Consider the following 16,419-nt stretch of genomic DNA (forward strand, 5'->3'; position numbering starts at 1 on the left):
TGTTTAAGGGAAAAATGCAGTTTAGACTAACTGGGGCCACCACACATTCCCCAATCAAGCTCCTTGACTCTTGCCACCCACAGTATTTCATCACCGGGGGATACTATTTCTTTCCCTTCTCTCTCTCGTAATGATTTGTACACGTAAAATAGAAACAGAAATATCTCCAGTCGCTGTCCTCCACAAGTCTTAGGTACTGGATGGCACGGAGATTCAGGACCAGCTTTTCAGGCGCACCACCGCTTGGGAGAAGGAGACCACGAAGGAGAGCAGGATGGGGAGCGCAACGCCTTATAATCATCAGAAAGCAGGTATTTCCAATACTGTGCCACAGGCCTGTGATGATGAAACAGGCTAAGTACTGACTCTATAGAGGCACCTGCTGGTTGAGGGAAAGCAAAAAAAAAATCTTTTCATTTGGTAGTTCTTAGATCTGTTCTTCCCTTTGTTTATGTTTGAAGCATTTTATGTTGCCGACTCAGGCAGCATTTGGCAACGTGGGGCCCAATTATGGCCTAATACTCTGAGATTAACCAGAGTTTTGTCCAAGTGAGGGCAGGACTTAGTTCTGCAGGATTGGGCTCATCATACAAACGGTGGGGCTTGCGGCAGAGGGGAGAGGTCAAAGCTGTTTGAAAGCCTGGGGAGGGATATAATCCCCTTTCCCTCAGGGATCACGTTCCTGCAGTGGGCTGATGGGGGTTGTTCAAACATTGCAAAAGAATCCCATCTTTTTTTCTAATTGTTACAGAGAGTCCTTCTGTGGCAGCAAATATCCATTAAAACAACTGGACTTTCCCGTATTTAGAATGTGCTTGCCAAAAATCTCCTTGGGGAAGGGGGAGGCCGAGAGGCCTAAAGGGAAGAGGAGAGGATATTTCTCTAAATAAAGGTAAAGCCAAAAAAAAAAAAAAAGTCCCCAGAGCTTGGCCCTCATCCAGCGATGTTATACGCTGCTCCCTTTATACAGAACCATTATCCTCTCTTGGCCCCAACACTGCTCTCCATGGGCAGCAAGAAACAGATAGCTGTGGCTGTGGAGAGAGCAAACTACACACATTTTTTCTTTACTCTAAACGGTTTCTTTTTTTCGAATGATTTTTTTTTTCATGAATGAATGTTGTTTTAAATCAAACAGTGTTACCAGTCCTCTGTCTGGGCAAAACTCACAAAGCCTGAAAGCCCCACGCAGGAGGGATCAGGGCTGAAGGTCCCACACAGGGATCCATCACAATCATTTTTGATCCCCCTGTGGGGTCATATCCCTGGAAAGCTACAAAGAACTGCAAATAATATACAGCATTTGAGCTTCTAAAATTACCCCTACCGCACTGCTCAGCTGGTCTTGTGTTTCATCTGGATCCTGTGGACCCCAGATGTGTCAACATCCTGTTACCCAAAAAACAGACAATGTGAAATTTGCACAAAGCTTTGTGTAATTCTGTGAATTCAGGCCCAAGCGAGGAGGTGTGTGCGCTTTCCCTTGTTAAAGTTATACAATAACTGTTGTCGGGTGATTAGCCGTAAACATTTCAGTGCTGCCAAGAGTGTTTATGATAACTGTCACACATCAGAAAAATAAATACATGCCAGTGCTACATTTTCTGTATGGTTTTTATTTTCTCTCTCAGGGTAAGAAGTCATAAGCAATTGGAAGATGGGAAGAAGAAATCAGTGGCCAAGGTTTTAAATAATGGATACCTAAAAAGTACTACCTTAGATTCAAAATGGCTGAGCAGAGACTTATATGAGAATCATTAGGCGCTGAGCACATTTGAAAAGCAGGCCATAATTTCGTACTTAATCCTGGACCAGTGAAATCAGCCAGAGCTTTGGCATTGACTTCAATGGGCATATGATTAGGCCCAAATTAGGTGTTTACATATGAATTTAGAAGCTTAATTTTAGGCTTCCATCTCTAATTTTTTTTAAATCTCGACTGATGCTTCCAGTGCCCCTCATTTAATCTCTCCATTAAGCATGAGAACATGGAAAGATCAAGCTATTTTCAATAATTCTTTTGGTGGGTTTAAAAGAACCTGAGATTGTATGCTGAGAAGTGTTAGTGTCACTTAGATTAATAAAGCACATAGCCCAAATCAGGGACAGTGATTTGATTTGTTGATTCAGATCTATGAAATGCATTCCCATTGTTTTTACCACTTGTTCTCCCAAAAGAGCAACCTGAACAATTCTGAGGGGGTGCATCTACATTTTCATTAATGTGCCATAATTACAGCGCATTAAGTTTAGTACCTGTAATGACAGGTACTAACATAATGCACTATAATCAGTGCTACTGTGCATTAGTGCAGAGGAACGCTTTTTTAGTGACGTTAATGCACATTAGACTAAATCTACTGCACATTAGCACGGGTTTTGCCCACCGCACTAATGTGCAGTAGAATTAGTCTTCTGCACATTAAGCATCTCATGTAGATACATCCAGGGAGTCCCAACCAATTAGAAACTAGAACAGGAAGTCTGAGAAACGTAGATATTAAAAAACAAATGAAACAAAACAATATTTTCTGAGAATTCCATCTTGTGGGTGAATCTGAGGGGATCTGCATCTGGATACTCTAAATTAGGAGAGAAGTCAGAGAAACAAAGAGTAATTTTACACATTTTAGTGCCAGAGGTATTTCTTCACACACAAATTACTCTCCAAGGCTGGAGCACAGCACTAGAAAAAGAAATGGCTTGATCAAGTTTATTAGCAGACCTGAAAAAAGGGCCAAAAAGGAGTAAGACTATTATAAAAAAAAAAAAAACAGTGAAGTTGACAGGTCTGAATCCTACGTGTTCAGAGGCATTTCAGGTGATTTTTTTTTACCTTAAGAAAATCACATCTATGCAACACATTCACTTGACGAGGGTAGAGCCGGCTGCTGGATGACAGCAAGGTAGCAAATCAGTTAACTGTTCCATTTTTTTCATGCACCAACAAAAAGGTATAACGAGCTTTCTGCGATGCTTTGCCAACACTCCCTCTGGTGTAGTACGGATAGAATACATGCAGCGGGCACTGGCAGTGTTAATACAGTTTTTGTTTGCAATCATTAGAGATGCCCAAGCACCACCCACTGGCTTCTCTTTCCTCTGTCACTCAGGAGTTTGTGTGAAGATCTTTAATGCCTAGAAAGAAAAAAAATGCACACTGCCATCAACACTTCCACCCATTCTGTTATTAATGTTACATCCCAGATGGCTTCTTCCACTAACAGAGACTAATTCAGCAAAGGGGTTTGTTCCTCTTCCCTTATTTTCCTTTCCATATCTTTTCCTGTTCTTCTTTGTGCTACACGCTTAGGTAGCAGAGGCAGCAGCAATCAGTTGGACTGCATATGCTATGTGCTTTATTAATCTAAGTGACACTAACATCTCTACTCTAATATACAGGTGCTCAGGTCGCATAGTGGTAAGTACAGATACAAGTTAGGCAGATGTTTAATGCCTTACCTGGGCTTACACTATATCCGTAGGAGCAAATGCTCTTGCAAAAGGCTCAGGTATTAATGAATTTGTCAAGAAAATAATTTGGACTGATTTTCCTTCTGTTACTTGCAGCCCATATTTTATACTACCAGTGTTGGTAATAATGTACATGAATCTGGGTGTGAAAACCAGCAGATAAATTTGGGGGAGCTATCTGGATTTTTAAGCTGACCAGCTTGATGATGACTCAAGTTCCAGGGTTCTGGACCCATGTTGCTTATTGAAAGAAATGGAACTCAGCATCATTTTTTATAACTTTTATTAAAACTATGAAACAAAAATAAAATCAAGGCAACATATCTTCAAAGCCAAGCTATTGTTAATAACATTAAAGTAAATTAAGCACAAAGTAAAACACTGTTAAAATCAAGATCAAATTATTGATAATTTAGTATCGAATTAGAATAACACCATCAAATTAGATCATCATATTAATGCAACAAATAATCATCCCTTATGAGTCCTAAGAAAAAATCTAAGGTGGTGGCTTTTGGTTATAAAGCCCAACTCAAGAATTTTAAAAACATATCTATAACTTGGAGGTGGTTAATTATTTTGATGCTGAATAAGTGGATGTGTGACTGATAACTCTTTTGTATCGAAGTTAGCATATAATACCTTTAAACTTCATAGTACTTTTAAATATAGAATGCTTAACACATGTCAATGACCATGTTGAGAAGACACCGGGCTGTTTACACCTGGAAAATTTTCTCCCTGGTGCCATACCTGTGTGATGTGTAGATACTATAGGTGCTTATATCCATTTGCACACACACACATTTTTTCACACTAAAATTAGGGAAGAAAAGGCTGGAATGTTTCCCAGCTAATACATACAATCAGGTAATAATGGAGGAAAAAAATTAAAAAATAAGATACTTTAGATGACATGAGTTTGACCAGTTCTCTCAGACTGCTGGACACTCGTGGCATAGGATTTGGAACTGCAGTCGAGAGACAACCTGTGATACTGCTCTACGCAACTTGCTTCAGTTCATTTTGAATTAGGTCTTCCTTAGGTAGCATAAGCTCTTGGACAGGCCATGTAGGCCAATGATTCAGAAGAAAATAGGTATTGTACGTGTCATAGAGATTGAAAGCCACAAGGTACCTCTACCACTTACATACAAAAAAAATCACACATTAAAACACTTCTGAGAAAGCAAGCAGAGACTTATCTGGATGAAAGGTCTTTGGCTAGGAACAGAAATTGCACATAAATTGGTATAAATGATCAGAAACTGGTTCAAATCTGTGACACAACAGAAATTCAGTGCGCATAAACCACTTTCAAAATGTCTGAAACAGATTTAAGACAAACCTGGACTGATGGAGTATCAGACTTAACTGATTTAGGTTAAACCACTTTATTGACCTTCTGTCCCAGATCCCCTCCAAATTTAAGTTAACTCACAGTCCCCCAGCATCCCAGGATGTTTTGCATCTCTCCTGCAATGCCCCTCCCTGCCCCCCAGGGTAGGTGGGCTAGCCTTGGCTCAACCTGTCTGCCCAGATGAGCAGGGAAGCATGCTCTAGTATAACCCAGGTTCTGGCCTGGGCCAGTGCAGGCATGTGGCTGCATTGCTGGAATCAAAAGTGAATGTCTGTTCACTTGCTTATCAGTTCAGTCTATGCAGCTTAAACTAATCTGCGAAGGCTGAATCAATTCAGCCTTGGGCTTTTTGAATATCTGTACTTAGCCTTAAGGTCATGTGACCAGTTCAGAAACAGTTCAATATACAGGAATCTACAAAAATAGCTAATAAAACAACCCTAGCAGCAACTATTCAACTAACCATCAACAAAATTAAAGTTCAAACATATGATCTGTTTCATCATTTCCAATTTCTTTTCTCCCAGTCTAAAAACAAATGTACTTTCTGGAACTAAGCTCTAGGTCAAATGGCTTGTCCTCTGAAAGCTGCATTTTGATAGAGAAAAGTTACTTTAAAACATATTAGGATAACATGTACTTGAAATATATATATATTTTTAATTACATGAAGCCTAGATTACATATTTATATGAGATCTTATTTTTCCCCAATGTAGCTACATTAAGTCTTAAAATGGTAGATGGGCAAGAGGAAGGGTAATTGGATTACCATGGCTGTCATTATTAAATCATATGAAATTCCACCCAAATGCAATATCTATTCTCTCATTTAGTGATGATTATCTGGTGAATAAGTTTATATTTTTACCATCTGTATATATAGAAAGAGCAATATGCACGTATTATGGGCACAGCCAAGAGCCCAAGAGACCAGGGCAGTGGCTAGTAGTTATTATTTGTTGTAGCAGCACCTGGTAGGTGATTTTCAAGCCCAGAAGAGACAGGCTCTGCCCCAAGGAGCCTGCAATCAAAATCTGGCAGTGTGTTCTCACCTCCAGGGAGATGTAACTACACTACAGGCATTCCAAGTCTGGGATCTCATCTTTTGAACTTCACACTTGGAAAACTTTAGCCAGTTTGCAACCAGAACAGAAAGGAAGCTGCATAAGATGGAAGAAGCATGTATGCACACAAAAGCTATACTTCACTGTGTGTGTGGGAAGATGAAGAAGAAACTGGTATGAGGCCAGTTATAACTACAGAACTGGTATCTGTGCTAGCCAAAGATCACCACTAGAATAATTCCACTGATACAAAAACTGAGGCCTAAGACTGACCTAACACCTTCATCCCTTCGAGGTTTTTGGCTCAGGGACAAGCATGCCATCTTGGGCTATTCAGTAGCTAAAAGGTCAAGGTCAAAATGGGCCCCAGCCTAGCAGTAGGGGTATGTGAAACAGTCCCTATTCAATTTGGATTTGGCCCAAATCAGGGACAGTGATTTGATTTGTTGATTCAGATCACTGTCCCTGATTTGATTTGGCTGAATCTGAATCTGAAGATTCGATGCTAATTTGGAGAATTACCAATTCGGACATAGAAGCAGCTTTAAAAGTTTTTTCTACATACCTTGAGGTAGCAGGCATGGCTTGTGAATGCTGCAATGCTGGGGCATAAGGAGCATCCCACAGGAGTGCAGGGGGGGCCCTCCACATGCTCAGTGGCAGACCTGAAAGTGGACCGGAAGTACTTCTCTCCACTTCTGAGTCTGCCAGGGAGCACGCAGGGCCCCCACTCCTGCACCTCCCCGGCTCAGCAATCGGCAGCAAGGGGACTCTGGGTGCCCCCCCGGACCCAGGAGGCACTAGTCACCGAGCCCAGGGGAGTGCAGGGGCCGGGGGGCGGGAGCGCGCTCCCTGGCTGACCCAGAAGTCCACTTCCAGGTCTGCTGCCAAGCATGCTGGGGAGCTCCCTGCACTTCTGTGAGACACTTCATATGCCCCACCATCACAGCACTCACAAGCCCCTGCTACCTCCAGGTATGTAGAAAAATCATTTAAAGCTGTGTCTGTGTCCAAATCTCTAAATCTTTCTGAATCTCTCCGAATCGATTCAGAGGGTTCTGATTCGATTTGGAGAAATTAAAGGGTCCTCTGATTTGATTCAGATTTGGAGATTTGGCCACCGAATAAAGCCAAATCTCCGCCAAATTGAATCAGGGACCAAAGCTTCACACAGTGCTACCTAGCAGCCCATTGGCCTAGCATGATTAAGGAATTTCCATAGCTAATAACAGAGAAGTGAGCATTATGGCCAGTATCACACAGCTGCCTTGGAATTCCCACCCGCTCACATAAAAAAAATGCAAAACTCTAGAGCACTTGGTTCAGAGATTATACCTTTTATTAGACCAACTGAACCAAGCGTTTTAAGAGTTTTGCTTTTTTTTTTTTGTATCAGACCAAAATGGCTACCAAACACATCCCTCAAGCACTTACATCTGGTTCAGCTGGGGGCAGCCTTCAGCTGAAGTCCAGAACAAAGATTGAATTCATTGCTATAATAAAACAATGCTTGCTAGAACAAGACATCTTAGCTGTCCTACCACTGTGCCCCTCACTGGTTAACATTAAGATACTGACTACAGCAGGAGAAGTACTGGGGCAGGACCATTTTCCTGGCTGCCCTTTGGAGATTTATGCTGCTGATTCTCATTAGACTCAGTTTATGTCTCAGTTGATCGGAGCCCGGACAATATTGCCATAGGAACCCTCCACAGTTGGTGGACCAAAACTCCCTGAGAGAACAATACATCCTCAGATATCATGGTGTCAGATAAACAGTTTTCATCTCACACAAGATGAGCCCCGTTTGGTGAAATAATCCAGGCAGGGTCTGGTTCCCAGCTAAAATGGTTTCACAATCTAGTGCTATCTGTAAAAAGCTAAGAAGCCAGTCTCCTGTCACTCACTGCAAGGGTACACACAGAGCCACTTTCATGGAACTAATATTGCATGGGAGACTGACAAATTTACTCAGTTCTGTTTCTGACTTTCCATTAACATGACAGGCTGCCCACCCTTTCCCTTGGGTACTGATGTGCTGTTTTACTATATCATTGTTAGAAGATTTATCTCCTGTTTCTAACATCTGGGCTGGGCTGGGCTGCGCTCAGCTAGAGAGCTTTGCAATGTTCCTCGCTGACAAAAGTGTTTGTTTGTTAAGTACCTCTGAGATGGACTGTGTGTTTATGCTTAGGAAAAATAAAAGCAGGTTTATGGGCAGTAGGTTTCTCAAAGGTCAGCCATAATTTTCTGGAAGGAGAAAAGTTTGTAGTTACTGCAATGTTTACTTCATACTTCCACAGTTCATTTATTGATTAATGCATGAGCAGGTCTCATTGTCCAACAGTCCCCGATGGGGTAGTGCTTATGTGGGGTGTAATTTCCTAATCTGTTTTAGGGAATTATGCATAGATCATGAGAAGCGGCAACCAGTCAACTCAAACGTGTAACATTTCACCCCTACCACAGTGACCCTGAGAAGTCATGCCAGGTATCCCAAGAAGTCACAAAGTGCAAGTGCCTTTGTCTCATATTTGAAACATACATACTCTCTGTGATATTTCTGGAAGCCTGGCCTAATACCAGAGGGACCCTCTGAGGAAGACAATGTATTTCTGAGAAAATATTATGCCTCTACAAGGCCTAGGATGTATTCAGGAGGACTCCAGAAAGGCATTGCAAAGTCCCGCTATGATGTAGAATTGCATCCTGCCATGTATGGACCTTGGAACTAGTGATGGTGGGGGGTAGTTAGTGCAGGGTTTTTCACGCAGAAGCTGCCTTTTATTTTTTTTTATGAACTAGAAAGTAAAAATGGAGGAACTTCATTTACTGATAAGGATTTTATCTGGGCAGATATTGAGCATATCTTAATGAGTCAACGGCCTCACTAAACAACTGTCACCGTTGTTCAAACAGGTTGTGTGTTTCAAAAGTACACTTTGGAAAGTGTCTGTACACCTAATATTTGCTCCTCCAGGTGCTACCCACACACCTGTGTGGGCTGTGAATCTAATACTTGCACCTCTTGGATGGGATTCCATCTTCATGTGCCCTGAGGCCTGAGAGAATCAAATTCTCCAATACTGATGGCCACACAATAATAAAGCCCAGTTTTCATCACCTTCGAAAGTATGGGGCAATAGAACTCTAACATACGGGATTTCTGTAATGCAGGAAGGAGTTTGCCCTGCTGAGCAATGATTAGCCACAACAGCAAAAGTGAGGGCTGAGTCCTGTAGCCACAGCAGCTCGGGGTCATTTTATCGAGGATAGTCTGGGTTCTGTCAGTGCAGACAGAGCCTGGAGATTGGCACCCCCTGACAGAGGAATGGTCCATTATCAAACAAAGCAAGCATAAAGCATGTGATGTTTATTCCTGGCTGCTGTAGTGTCTCTCTCTTACCTTTAGTAACCATGTCTAAAAGAGAGAAAAGAACCAAAACGAGAGGGGAATCTAACGCACACAACCCCTTGCCCCCAAACCCAATTGCTTGCAAACAAGCTCAGTCAAAGTCCAGCCAGCCAGCCAAAAACAGATCCCTCTCCTTACACTGCTAATAAAATGAGATCCTTATCACCATCTCCAGCCACAGCAATTTCAGTCACTGTGCCTTCCTGACATTCACAATAGGAGCTCCTCTTCCATACAGAGCAGCAGTCTGTGTCATAGGAGGACCAGTGCTGATATTCTATACTGGCCATACCTAGGTTGCACTAGATGTAAATGCCACATACCTATCACATCTCTATAACAATAGTATGTTGCCTGAAGGCCCAGGCAAGAAGACAGAAGATGTGCATTTTGTCCACACCCCTGGAAGGGCTGGTCTCTCAGTGGAAGCACCCTCATTTCAAAAGATAAAAGGAACTGATGACATAATTAAAAATTAGTTGGTGGTTAGGTAGTAGTGATCGTGACTTGATTTCATTTATTATGTGCAAACAAAATAAAGTTTAAACCAGGAACACAGCATTTGCTCTGCTGATCTTTCAAAGGACCAATTTCACAAAACTAAGAAGAGTTCTAAGCCAAAATACACAGGGCTGATAACTGGCAAATGTTTAAGTATATTTTGCTAGATGGTCAAAAAAGGCACAATCTAACAATTAAGAGGGCCAGCTTAGAAAAGAAGTGAAAGCAGCTATAAAACTTACATATACACTCACAAAGCAAAATGAGAAGTCAGAAGCTGATAACAATGAATACAAATTGAAAGCCAGGAATTGCAGAAAAAATTATAAGAGAAGCAAAAGGTCACAAGGAGAGGAGAATTAAAGAAAAGTAAAAAAGTGTATTAGGAACAAAGGAATGCCATTGCTCCATTACAGGATGGAAAGGGTAGAATTATCAATAATAATAATGCAGAAAATGTATAAGTATTTTAATAACTATCTGTGGTCCACATTTGGGAAAAGGCATATGGTGTATTCATATGATGATGATAAAATACTTTCTAGTGCAGCATTGCAAGAAAATTGTAAACAGCAGCTAGTAAAGGTAGCTCATCCAAGAGATAGGTAAAGAGTGACTTGACACTTGTATCTGTATGGAGGAAATTTAATAATGGCTCTTGAGGCTACCAGACAAAGTTTTAACAAGAGTTTTTACAATAGCTGGAAGAGGAAAGTAGGCAAATTCAAATGAGAAATAAAGTGCGCATTTTTAATATTGAAGTTATTTACCCACTGAAACAGCTTACCAAGCTCTCTGGTACAGTCTCCATCACAAGTCTTTCAAGATTGTGTGTGTGTGTGTGAGGAGGGGGGTGTCTAAAAGATATGCTCTAGCTCAAATGTAAATGAATGCAGGGAAGTCCTGTGGCTTGTTTTATGCAGATCAGACTAGATGATCCCTGCTTAGACTTCTTACAAGTCTATGCTCTGAATCGATACTGTGTGAAAGAATGGCATGTTTTTTTTTTCTTGAGTGAAGCCTGAGTTCATTCCCAGGCAGATAGGCTTTGACTCATACAGTTATACTGGGAGTTTACACATCTTAGAATAGTGCAGACCTTGAAGCAATTTATACAGGTTATGTGCCCCAGTAGGATAGAGACATATATATGTATATATATCCCCTGTAGGGATTTTGATACATTTCCCTCTGTATTATTCCAGCTCCCTCTAGCCACACCAAGCAGAATGTCCTGACCTTCTTTCCCATCATTTATGAGATTTTAGCCCTCCTTGGTAACTGCAGATCTCCAGTTCCACACATTTCAAAATCATTAGTGAGATGCTAGAAGCAATGCTAGATCCCCCCTCTGCACGCCTGTCTATATGGCAACCTTCTAAATACTATGAGATTAATCTGGAGTAGGAACCTGGAAGGAAAGGATCCTTAACACAAGTTGCTATGCTCCTTGTTCTCTTTGTACTGGCCATGCCAGTAAAGAAGATGGAAAAGTAGTGTACATGCACAGCTGGATTTGAAGACAATCATGGCAATAAACCCATATAGCAAATCCAGGCTAACCCTTCTAGGTAACCCTACAATAACAAATGCTATTATCAGTCCCATTACACTGTCCACAAGGATTTGCGGGGGGGGGAGGGATTTCATATTAGTATGAAATTGGAACTCAATCCTGTTTCATTTTAGAAAAAATAATAGTACCTATAGGGTCTGTCTACATGCACATTTACACCGGTTTAAATGTACTGTGCAGTAAATTACTTCACAGTAAGTGGGAATAGGCCAGAATCTACATGTGCAGGCATTAAAGCACATTAACACTGTGTATGTGGACCTGCATGATGCAGGTATCAAATTTACACTCAAGTCAGCATAAGTCACCATATTTACTGTGCAGTACAGACATGCATGTGTAGAAGTGCACCCATATTGCACAGTAATTTCAGTTACTGCGCAGTAAATGTGCATGTATAGATGCACCCATAGTCTCCTGAAAGCTCTTCAACTGCCATTCAGGGTACACAGGAAACAGTAATTTCCTGGAATTCAGTGTGACGTAAGTATTCTTTGAACTGTCACATAAAACTTGCAAGAGTTCACAATTTAAAGGGAGAATGATTCCATTCCTTGAGTGCCCTGCTGTACTGTGGTGCTACAGAAATGAAATGATAATAGTGAATTAATCATTATAGTTCTTGTTAATGATCACATTAATAATAGTCAAGTCCTGAAGTCCTTACCCAGAGGAAACCTCTCCTGGAAGGGAAAGAGATTTTATTTATTTTTTGTTTGAGATGTGGAGTGAGAAACAGTGTGTGAGAGGATCTGAGTCTGTGATAGCTATTAATAATTTTTTTAAAAGATCAAAGTACCCACCTACCCCAAGGACTCTTATGGTTAAGGCATACCATGTTCTTTAGTCAGAAAAACAAGGGAGTGATGTAGTTAGCATCACATCCACCACCTTTGGCTGCACAGTCTGACTGATTGTACCACTGGGTTGACAGGAGACAAGCCTTTGGCAGAAGTCCAGAGCAAGGCTTGAACTCAGAGCTGCAGTGAGATGCCATAACTACTCTGTCATTACACCCCTAGCATTAATAATTAATAGCCAATGTAAGGGCATGATATGTGAGGAAGAGGAAAGTCGGCAAATTCAAATGAGAAATAAGGTGCGCATTTTTAATATTGAGGTTATTTACTCACTGGAACAACTTACCAAGGGTTTGAGGAAAAATATGATAGATGCTGCACACAGAAAAATGTCCATGTGAAATTTCACTGGGCTTACACTTTGTGTTTCTTACATTCCCAAAATTATACTGGGCAGCCTGTTACAGGGCATAATACAAAGTCTAGTTAATGGAAGCATCTGCATTGACTCTAAAGGGCTTTGAAACAGGGCTGTTAAGCCCATCAGAAAATGATACCAGTGCCCCAATCCTGTTACTAAGAGCTGAGAATATATAAGATGAACAAATTCTACTGAGTTCTACATCTTCCATGCAATATGCTGAGTCAAAACATCCCCACCATCCACAGCTAAACTCCCAACATCTCCCCTCTCTTCCAGCAGAATGTTGTACAATTACCAATGCAGCATTTTCAGCCTTTCATCCAGAAGTATTTCAAGGAGTTTTACAAACTGTATAGTCTGTAAGAAATCCATCACTAATGTCCTTGGGAGTGGATCATTTCTGTCACTCCCAGCTAGCCACACTACATAACTAGTTTCCAGGAGAGGAAGCAAAGAGCGACTTCTCACAACTGGAGCTAGACAAGTTTATATACAAATAATAAAAAACACAGCGCTATCATTGTTTACTAATGTGTGTGCTGCAGGAATAGCTAGAGATAAGGTAAGACAAAATGTTTAAGTCATACAAACATATAGATTCAGGGGTATTTATGAGGCTAGATAGTGTAACAAGGAAAGATAGATAAAGCAGTATAAGAAGAAAAGCGGCTGAGGAATTTTGCACAGTACAGCTGAGAAGCCATTGAGAGGGAAGTCAAAACCTTTCAGGAGAATGTTTTGAATGTTCCTGAAAATTAAATCACATGTTTCTGGGAAACAATTGTCTTTTTTAAGTGAAAACATGGTAGAAAGATACGCTAGCAGGAAGGGCTCCAAGATATCACGTCACATTAACAAATATCTAAAAAATGAAAGAAGCCTTACATTCCACACTGTTTTAACAGACGTCTACCGCCTGAAATTCACAAAGGAAAGGAGAGTAAAGGCAGTTCATAATCACAAAACCAATTCGCTGTGATTACCATCCAACCTTTAAACAAAATGTCTTCACACACTGCCAACCATAACTGTAGTTCTATTGTCTTTAGTCTCTGATCACTGAGCTCTCAGTTGAAAGAACGCTCAAGCAGAACGCAGCATATAATACAGAAATCAAAAGGAGACAAAGAGAAAGTCCATCAGGGAAAGATAAATATTGTTCAATAAAGATCACCAACCAAAATCTACTCAAATTCCACAAGATAAGAATTGTTAATAATTTCCTGCTCTGAGTGGTCAACCCTGGCCCCTCTTGCAACCTCTTGTTCCCATGAAGATAATGTTTTTGAATTTAAAAAAAAATCATGCCAAACTAATGCAGAATTCCCCTGGGTAAAACTATGAAATATTTCTGTCCGTAACTTAGAAATCTGGTTTTACTCTATCAAATGTCTGCCTTCTCTAACAGGCTATATGGGACATTTGAAGAAACATATCTATGTCTAAAAAGTTAGACAATCATTTAATTTTAAGCAAAATCCAGTCTCTGACTCCAATAGACATAAATTCAGTACTTAGTGTTCCAGCAATTGGAAAATGACCTTTTCATGACACCGCACTTCAAATACCTGTAGGTATCCAAGAAGCCAAAACACCTGCCAAGGGACATCACACTATGTCTAAGGGTCTGATCAAGCTCTAGTTAATTTAAATGAGAGCAAAATTAATCCCCAAAATAGTTTTTGGGTTCCAAGCCCATTAAGCTTTTGTCCACACTCCAATGCTCAAAGATTTGGACCATGGTGTTATTTCTGAGGTTTGCGTATGTTTTATTAATGTGGTTTTTTTAGCTAGAGAAATCAGTTTGCAGGGGGCCCTACCTGATTGCCATGTCTTTGCATCTCAAATTCTTGTAGAAGTTCTTGTGAATTGTTATTAAATCTTTCCTCATGTGCACAGTAATCATGAGGCAAAACCGTGCTTCGCTGCAGGAAACATTATCCTCAGTGAGAACTCCCAACCAAATAACCAGATTCAATATTGTCCTTGCCTGATTAAGGAAAGTAGCAAACTGCTTGCATTTGAGGATATGGGCAGTGTGTCTGATAATTTAACATTGAATTCATCAAGACTCCATAGAACCAGAGTATTCAGTATGCAAGCTGCAAAAGTGGATGTAAAAGTGGGTACTTCCTACCACATAATGGTAGCCTGTGTGCGCACAGGTATTTTCTGTGCTGAAGAAAACACCTATGTACTGCTTTTTCCCTGTGTTCCCTTCAGAAGCAAACCAGGTATGGGAGAGCAAGCCAGACTACCCATCAGAATCAATGACTACATTTCCTCTTTTTGCTGTCATGAGCTAGAAAGAACTGGGCTTAACAATTAGATCCCCTGCTGAGTGTGCACAGCTGACCCTGGCTATAAATGAAGCATTCTTTTACTTGTAAACTGAGAAAAGTTCACCTGGAGTTAGTGGAAACGTGGATTCTAGGGGTATCGTTTCAGAGTTCTTTAGATACAAACGGCTTATCCTCACAGAGGCAGGAAACAGAGAAAGAACATAATAGTAATGATGACACTGCCTATCTGTGGGACATTTGGTCTCAAGATCTTTACAAATACTAATGAATTATGCTTCCTAGTTACCTTCTATAGAAGTAATATTTTTAGCAGATCAACTCAAATGAGAAGCAATTTTCCTGGGTCTGCAACAGAGATGAGACCAAAGCCAAATCTTGATTCAAATCCTTTATTTTTAATTTTTAGAACCTCTTTCTTCTCATATGTTATATGGTAGTTTACAATTCTTGTATAGGGAGAGATGTAGAACATTTCTGTCTTTCTGTCATATTTTCATTGTTTCTCCTTCCAATGCCAGCATAGCTAATTACTACAGTAAAAAAAATCAATTAGAAATCTATAAGCGGTGCTGAAATTATATCACTAGCCTGTACAGCTGTACTCACATGGGTAAATATCATTGGCTTCTGCAGCTATGATATCCTAGAGACTCGGGTTTGAAGAGGGAGAAAGAATTTGGAATCTGTGTTGGCTTGATGAGAGAGCGCAGGAGAGTACAGAAAAGAAAGGAATGACAACATTTTCAAGTACTCAACAACTATGCAAAAAAGCCAGTTCTGTCATGGAGTAAAAGCACATGGCTCCTTTGGGTTGTGGGATCTGATAAAGGAAGTGTGTGTGCTTTGGTGGCAGACTACCTGGTACTGTCTCCAAGCAGGAATGAAGTTTGCTCATGGATCCCAAGACTCCAGCTCCTTGACCATGTTTATTCTGAAGGAGGTTGCTTCTCTGATAAGAAAAGGTATGCCTCACTGGATGATCTAAGCCATGAGGACTATTTTCCTTTAGAATACCATGTTATTTCATCCTTACTGTTTCTGCAGCACCCAAAAGTGTGCTAGATGCTTCATAGTTAATGCTGTAGATCAGCGGTTTTCAACCTATTTGAACAAGTGTACCCCTTCTCCCTCAAAGTTCTAGCTCATGTACCCCTTTATATTTATTTTTTAAGGGGGGAGAAGATCAAGGCCCTCACGGTAAGGGAAGGAGGGAGGGAGGGAGTGGGGCTGGGGCTGGGGCTGGACAGCCGGGGCAAAGTGCAGGACGGAGCTGCAAGAAGCTCATCCAGGGGGCACAGGGAAGGAGGGATGGCTCCCGCCAGTGCACACACCCCTAGGAGGGCATGGGGGGGGTGCGCTTCCAGATCCAGGTGTGGGGCAAGGTGCACTGCTGCTGTGGACAAGGGCCAGAGGCTGTGCTGGACGTTCCTGGTGGGGGGCTGGGCCAGCCTGTGCTCAGGGCAGGCAGTGGCGGCACTGGGAGGGAGGGCTAGGGGATTA

At 41.2% G+C, this 16,419-nt stretch overlaps 1 long non-coding RNA gene across 1 annotated transcript in view; it reads right to left on the minus strand.

Moving 5' to 3' along the window:
* Window positions 1–2,699: 2,699 nt before the first annotated feature.
* The window catches only part of LOC109304291, a 49,884-nt gene continuing 36,164 nt past the window's right edge, over window positions 2,700–16,419 (minus strand). The window contains exon 3 of the long non-coding RNA XR_002099336.1: window positions 2,700–3,138. This is a non-coding gene — a long non-coding RNA (uncharacterized LOC109304291). The remainder of the gene's footprint in view (window positions 3,139–16,419) is intronic.

The sequence above is a fragment of the Gavialis gangeticus genome, unplaced genomic scaffold, assembly GCF_001723915.1.
Source record: "Gavialis gangeticus isolate Ggan-Ray unplaced genomic scaffold, GavGan_comp1, whole genome shotgun sequence".
NCBI classification, from domain to species: Eukaryota; Metazoa; Chordata; order Crocodylia; family Gavialidae; genus Gavialis; species Gavialis gangeticus.